Raw genomic sequence first — 6,887 nt, 5'->3', positions numbered from 1 at the left:
ATAAATCTCTAAGTCGACAGTACCAATGAGCCAAAAGGAAACAGCCACAAATTTCTCTTTTGAGGTGTGCTTTTTTATCCCCCTCCCCTATGGTCGGATGCCAACTCTCAAGCCATTTTACCCTGCAGCTTCTTCTAACCACCCTTGGGACATTGCCAGCCATCTCTAATTATAAGCAATTTTATTTCATTCTAGAAAATGCAATCAAAGAAGTAGCTCACATTTGACTTTTATGAAACAACAGTGTAATCAAACTCATTCTGAGGGGAAAGATGATAATAATAAAAATAATAATGGTACTTGTTAAGCACTTACTATGTGCCACACACTGTTCTAAGTGCTGGGGTAGATATAAGGTAATCAGATTGTCCCACATGGGGCTCACAGTCTTAATCCCCACTTTAAAGATGAGGTAAATGAGGCACAGAGAAGCAAAATGATTTGCCCAAAGTCATACAGCTGACAAGTGGTAGAGCCAGGATTAGAACCCATGACCTCTGACTCCCAAGCCCGTGCTCTTTCCACTAAGCCACACTGCCTCCCATAAATAAATTGTGGTATTTGTCAAGCATTTACTTTGTGACAGGCACTTTACCAAGCGCTGGAGAAGATACAAACAAATCGGGTTGAACAAAGTCCCTGTCCCATGTGGGGCTCACAGTCTTAATCCCCATTTTACAGATGAGGTAACTGAGGCTCAGAGAAGTGAAGTGACTTGCCAAAGATCACACAGCAGACACGTCGCGGAGCTGGGATTAGAATCCTTGACCTTCTGACACTCAGGCCCATGCTCTATCCACTACACCATGCTGCTTCTCTTTGCAAAGATTTATTTGCCAAGCATTAAAGGTTTCTGGGTGAATAGCTGGCACCCCCTTAAATTCACAGTCCATAAAGGTGATTGTCCCCAACTCTCACTGTTGTACCATGAAGCATGAATTACTTTTCCAGATTCCTAGAAGAGGAAGGAAAGATGTGGCTCAGAAAAGCAAGAGAAAAGAAGAGCTGGAGAAGAGCTCGTTTCATCTGCCTGACAGTTTAGGATTCATTTAAGCTTTTCTTCTCCATCAACAGTCACAGAGAGAAATCTCTTTAAGAAAGCCTGTTCCTGAAGAATTTAAATAATCAGTGGCCACTGGGATTGGGAAATCATTGCCCTAGTTTAACACGCATGGTTGAGATTCTATAAATTCCAAGCTAATTCTCATTTTATATTGATTCCTAGGATGATCTTCAAAACTAAAGAGAAGTTCTAACCCGAGGTAATCTCCTAACAACCCCCTTCCCTCTACTCTCTTTCCTCCGACAAACAATTGCCCATGTTACTCATCCTACCTGGAATGCCCTCCCCTCTCCACTGTCAGAATACAATTCTTTGATCCTTCAGAGAGCACCTAAAAAACCACCTTTGCCATGAAGCTTTTCCTGATTAATTAGAGTCACTGCATCCCTTTCCACTCCCAGAACTCTAATATATCTGTTACTCTCGGTTATTTTCATGTATTCATTTATGTGCTTATCCATTCCTGCTTTTTTTCCTCCTTTAGCTTGCTTGTGAGAACCATGTCTGTGTCTTCTACAGTCTCCCTAAGTACTTGGTATTGGGCTCTGAGCATAGCAACCACTCAATAATTACTATTGATAATGCTATAAAAAGCAATTTGTAAATAGAAATATAATACCCTCTATACTCCCTGTTCAGAAGAGAAAGGGAGTTTCATGGCAAAACCTCTTCATGGTGTCTGTGGTAGCAGCAGCGATAGTAGAGGCTCACGAGAGAGCATGGGTAAGCAGCTCTGGCCCCATAGCTCATAGCCTGAGTGATTCTGTGCAACAACAGAAGCCAGAGAAATTTCCTGGCCTGTTTCCCAGGCCTGTTTTGGCCTCCTGCTGTTGTCTTGGGACAGTGGCAGTGTTGAAACTTCAGTATTGACATAATCCCGCCCTGCCATGGTTCAAGCCAAACTGGTATGGGCTGCCTCAGAGAAACCAGGGTGGGACGATGCTCCTCGGGTTCACACAGTGCGCTTCAAAGTAGCCCCAGCTTTACTGCATAAATCTGTAGATCAATGAGCCTGTGACACCACCATATTTCTTAACTCTCTTCAACCCACCCTCAATTGGCCCTCTCCTCCCTTTCTCCCCCTCTAACTTGCCTGAGTAACAAGTTTGGGACAGATACCACCTCTTCCTCTTCCTAAACCCAACTTTGCCAAACAGGTTTATTTATTTCTCTGCCTGTTCTGAGATGCTTAGTACAGTGCTCTGCACATAGTAAGCGCTCAATAAATATGACTGATGATTGATGATGATGCCCTAGCCAGCTGCTCACTCACCCATGTAGAAATCTGCAAATAGTCCACTTTTTAAACTCCACAAGCAGCAGCTATTCTCAACTATTCTTCTCTCCCCCACCCTCTTTCTCCCTCTCCCAGACCTTTATGCTGTATATCCACCCCATGCCCAGTTCTTTTGTTATTTTGGGATAGTTCATTTCTGTTATAGATTTCAGTTTCTGTTACCACCCGACTGGAAAGACGGGGACCATACAATTCCTGTTATCCAAAGAATCTGACTACTTAAATAAAACTGAATGTAGTTTTAGGCAGGATTTGCCTGTAAGATCCAAAATAATTTTAGGTTGGGCTGTCCTCATCTGGTTATAAATGCTAACGCAGCACAAGGAGCGCTTCCCTGGAATCCAGAAGCGATGCTAGGTCTGCCCCGAGGACTCTGCTCTGGCTAAAATGATGATTGCTCAGTTACCAGTGCTGACAGGGTGGATGATGCCAGGATGGTTGTTCTTAAGGTAGACAGCCTGGGGAGTGAGGTCTGCTGTGTGATGATGGTATGAGCCTGGGGAGGGTGGGTGTCATCAGGACGTGCCACCCCCAACAAGAGCAGCATTTCTACTGGCTTTTGGCCATGATTCCAGCCCAGGTCCAATGCTGCCCTGGGGTTATGCATTCATCCAGTTGTATTTATAGAGTACTTACTGTGTGCAGAGCACTGAACTAAGCGCTTGGCAGAGTACAATACAACAATAAACAGACACATTCCCTGCCCACAACGAGCTTGCAGTCTAGAGGAGGGGAGACAGACAATAATACAAATAAATGAATTACAGATATGTACAGAAATGCTCTGGGGCTAGAAGTGGGGAAGAGCAAAGGGAGCAAGTCCAGATGATGCAGAAGGGAGTGGGAGATGAGGAAAGGGCAGTTGGCGGGGGGGGGGGGGGGGGGGGGGCTTAGTCTGGGAAGGCTTCTTGGAGGAGATGTGCCTTCAATAAGGCTTTGAAGTGGGGAGAGAGTAATTGTTCTTCAGATCTGAAGGGGGAGGACATTCCAGGCCAGAGGTTAGGGGAGGTAGGCGGCAATAGTGCAGGTACCTGTCTAGGAACTAATAGTTTCTCCCTCTGTTTCCACCCCACCCCCAGAGTCAGCTGGGATGAACGGGAGTTAGTTTAGCTACAATATTTATTAAGCTTTTACTATATTGTAAGCACTGGGGTAAATTCAAGATAATCAGATCATACACAACCCCTGTCCCGTGTAGAATTTATTGTCTCAGAGGCAGGGAGGTTAGCTAGATGATCTTCCCTATACCACTGAGGAACCAGAGGCAATGAGTCCTTAAATGACTTGGCTTAGGTCGCCCATCAGGACAGAGGCAGAGCTGAGATTTGAACCTGGTCTAGTGACTTCCAGTTTCCGGCTCTTTCTATTAGGCCAGGCTATAGGAGTCAGGAAGGTGGCTGCTCTGGGGCCAAGAGAAGCCTGTACCACTGCCACCACTATAGGACAATCTAGTGGATAGAGAGTGGGCCAGGGAATTAGAAAGGCATGGGTTCTAATTTTGGCTATGCTACTTGTCTGCTGGGTGACCTTGGGCAAGTCACATGAGAAGTAGCATGGCTCAGTGCAAAGAGCATGGGCTTTGGAGTCAGAGGTCACAGGTTCAAATCCTGGCTCTGCCAATTGTCAGCTGTGTGACTTTGGGCAAGTCACTTAACTTCTCTGTGCCTCAGTTATGTCATCTGTAAAATGGGGATTAAGACTGTGAGCCCTCCATGGGACAACCTGATCACCTTGTAACCTCCCCAGCACTTACAACAGTGCTTTGCACCTAGTAAGTGCTTAATAAATGCCATTATTATTATTATTATTATTATTATTATTATTATTCTCTGGGCCTCAGTTACCTTACCTGCAAAATGGGGAATGAGACTGTGAACTCCATGTGAGACAGGGACTGTGTTCAACCCCATTTGCTTGTATCCACCTCAACGCTTAGTACAGTGCCTGGCACATTGTAAGTGCTTAACAAATAACACAAGTATTATTATTAGTAGTAGTAGTAGTAGTAATCTAGCCAAGGACTTCGGCTGCTGCCTCTTAGAAACCATGCCTCCTAAGGGGATCTGGGAAGCACCTGCACCTGAGCTGGAGTGGTCTCTGGAGGCACAGAGCAGAGTGCAGTGCTAATCTTGAGACTGGATGAGGCCCTGGGGCCACTTTGGTCTCCTCAGCCTGGGCAAAGCTCTATTTGACCACTCTATCACCCCCAGAAGGGACAACTCCAAATCAAAAGGAGACTGGATATGACTTCCAGTCCACTGCTCCAGGCGCTCTGGGACTGTCCCGTTAATGCTTGGTAACGCCGAGCCCTTCATCACCTTGGAAAATAAGCCCGGAAATCTGAATCCTTTGAAGCCCCTCCTGGATCATACACATAAGGCCTGTTGGAGCCAACAGTAAGGTTTAAAGAGGGAAAACTACCATCTGAAAGACCAGAATGGAATGAGTGCCTCCTTAAATTTCTCCTTACCCACTCTACAAGCTGCCACAAGAATGGTAAACAATTAAAAAAAGCATAACAAATCTCAAACAGGCTCCTGATGTGTCCCACTCATTCTGATGGGTACACAAGTAGTTTTCAACAGCTCCTGATCGATTCCAGAATGAAACGCTCCTTTATCCTTCAGCCAGCTCCCAAGTTAGATCCCGCAAACCACCCCAACCAGCTGTTAGAGACTGGTGAGGAAATATAGGGCTTGATCCACAAGTAATAGGGGAGGCGGTTCACAAACTGTGAGTTTGATTCTTTCCTATCTTGAAGGGCACACAAGGTCACGGACCATGTGTGCAACGAAGGTATCAAACTAGAACCTTATGGTGGGTACTGGGAACACATCTTTGTCTTATTCAATTTTAGAGGAGTAAACTCTCCTGCCAGCAAATTAGGAGAGAATCAAGCTACATAAAATGAATTCCTTGGATTTCTACAGTTCTTTCTTCCAGGGCATTCAAAGTACTTTCATAATAAAGAAGCATTATTAGTTCCCATTTTGCAGATGGGAATATTGAGGTAATAAAAGAGCACCTAGTTAATTGGTAGAAGAATCTGGTTTCCTGATTCCTGGTTCAGAGCTTTTCCCGCTAGAACTAATCTAAACAATGGTACTGAACGCTTAAAATGTGGAGAGCACTGTACTAAGAATTTGGGAGAGTACAATATGACAGGGTTGGTGGACAGGTTCCCTGCCCACACAAGTTTACCTGCTTTTCCTGCATGTCATCCTGATTTGGAATATGGGTTAACTTCCTTCCCACAGGTAAGAGAGTAGTTTATCACCACGTCACTGTAATTTTCAAAAAGTACTGATTAAGCACCTCTCAGGGTTGCACCTGGAGAGTTTCCAGTACTCTACCAGTCTTGACTATGGAAGAGAGAGTCAAGCAGAGGCCTACCCCTTCCATTCCTAGCTTGGCCAGTGGCCAGAGACTGGAAGGCATTCTGCTACAAGTCCAGACTATCCTGTGCTGGACAGCAGTGTCATGGAAGAGAGTCGAGGGTGGAGACTGTGCAGAAGGAGGCAATGGTAAGCCACTTCTGTATTTTTACCAAGAAAACTCTATGGATACAATACCAGAACAATCACAGGTGGAGGTAGGGAGTTCTGGGAGAGATGTGTCCATGGCATTGCCATGGGTTGGAGACGACTTGACAGCATAAGATAAGACTAAGTATTCACTTGCTCACAGTGTTGGGCTGGGCACTGAATTAAATTTTTTATACAGAGTTCCTGCCCCTAAGGAGCTTACAACATGCTGAGAAGCAGCATAGCATAGTGGATAGTGCACGGGCCTGGGAATCAGAAGTTCACGAATTCTAATCCCAGGTCCACCACTTGTCTGCAGTGTGACTTTGTGCAAGTCATTTCACTTCTCTGTGCCTCAGTTACCTTGTCTGTAAAATGGGGATTGAGACTGTAAGCCTCATACGGGACCGGGTCTGTGTACAACTCGATTTGCTTGTATCCACCCCAGCGCTGTGTACAGTGCCTGGCACATAGTTAACTGCTTGACAAATACCATAATCATTAATTGTCATTATAGTTATTATTATTATAATTATTAATAGCATCAGACAATTCTGATGCAGATCCAAAGACAGCTGAACACCTAATCTCACATACAAACATGAATTTACTGGAGATGGAAAGGAAAAGGTGAAATGTGATCAATGGGAATGAAGGGAAAATGTTATTCAGCTTTTATTTGGATGAAAAACGATACCTGAAAGAGAGAAACTGGAGAATTCACTGCACAGTGGAAGATGGAGATGAAGGCATCCCTGCTGAGTGATTCAGACCCACATTAGGGGGACAATACTAAAGAGAAATAACAATAATGTGTGAATCGACCTATTCAATACTTGTATCTAGATGAGGTGGATTTCACTACAAGAATGAACAGGGTAGGTGAATTTGGGAGTTGTGTCACAAGACAAAGCAATAGAATTCGGTGAAAGAGTGAATGAAGGGAAGTAAGAAATCAAAAGCAATCCCAGGATTCCTAGCTGCTGGGGAGGTGGGAATCATC

The 6,887-nt window shown here is 44.7% G+C and overlaps 1 non-coding gene across 1 annotated transcript; it reads left to right on the top strand.

Annotated features, from left to right (window-relative positions):
* The first annotated feature begins 5,672 nt into the window (after positions 1-5,672).
* Positions 5,673-5,810, top strand: LOC119935318. The gene has a single exon (XR_005453204.1). It is a non-coding gene; the product is annotated as a small nucleolar RNA SNORA7 (small nucleolar RNA).
* The last annotated feature ends 1,077 nt before the right edge of the window (positions 5,811-6,887 follow it).

The sequence above is a fragment of the Tachyglossus aculeatus genome, chromosome 11 (genome assembly GCF_015852505.1).
Source record: "Tachyglossus aculeatus isolate mTacAcu1 chromosome 11, mTacAcu1.pri, whole genome shotgun sequence".
Lineage (NCBI taxonomy): Eukaryota > Metazoa > Chordata > Mammalia > Monotremata > Tachyglossidae > Tachyglossus > Tachyglossus aculeatus.
This window is presented reverse-complemented; position numbering and strand designations above follow the sequence as displayed.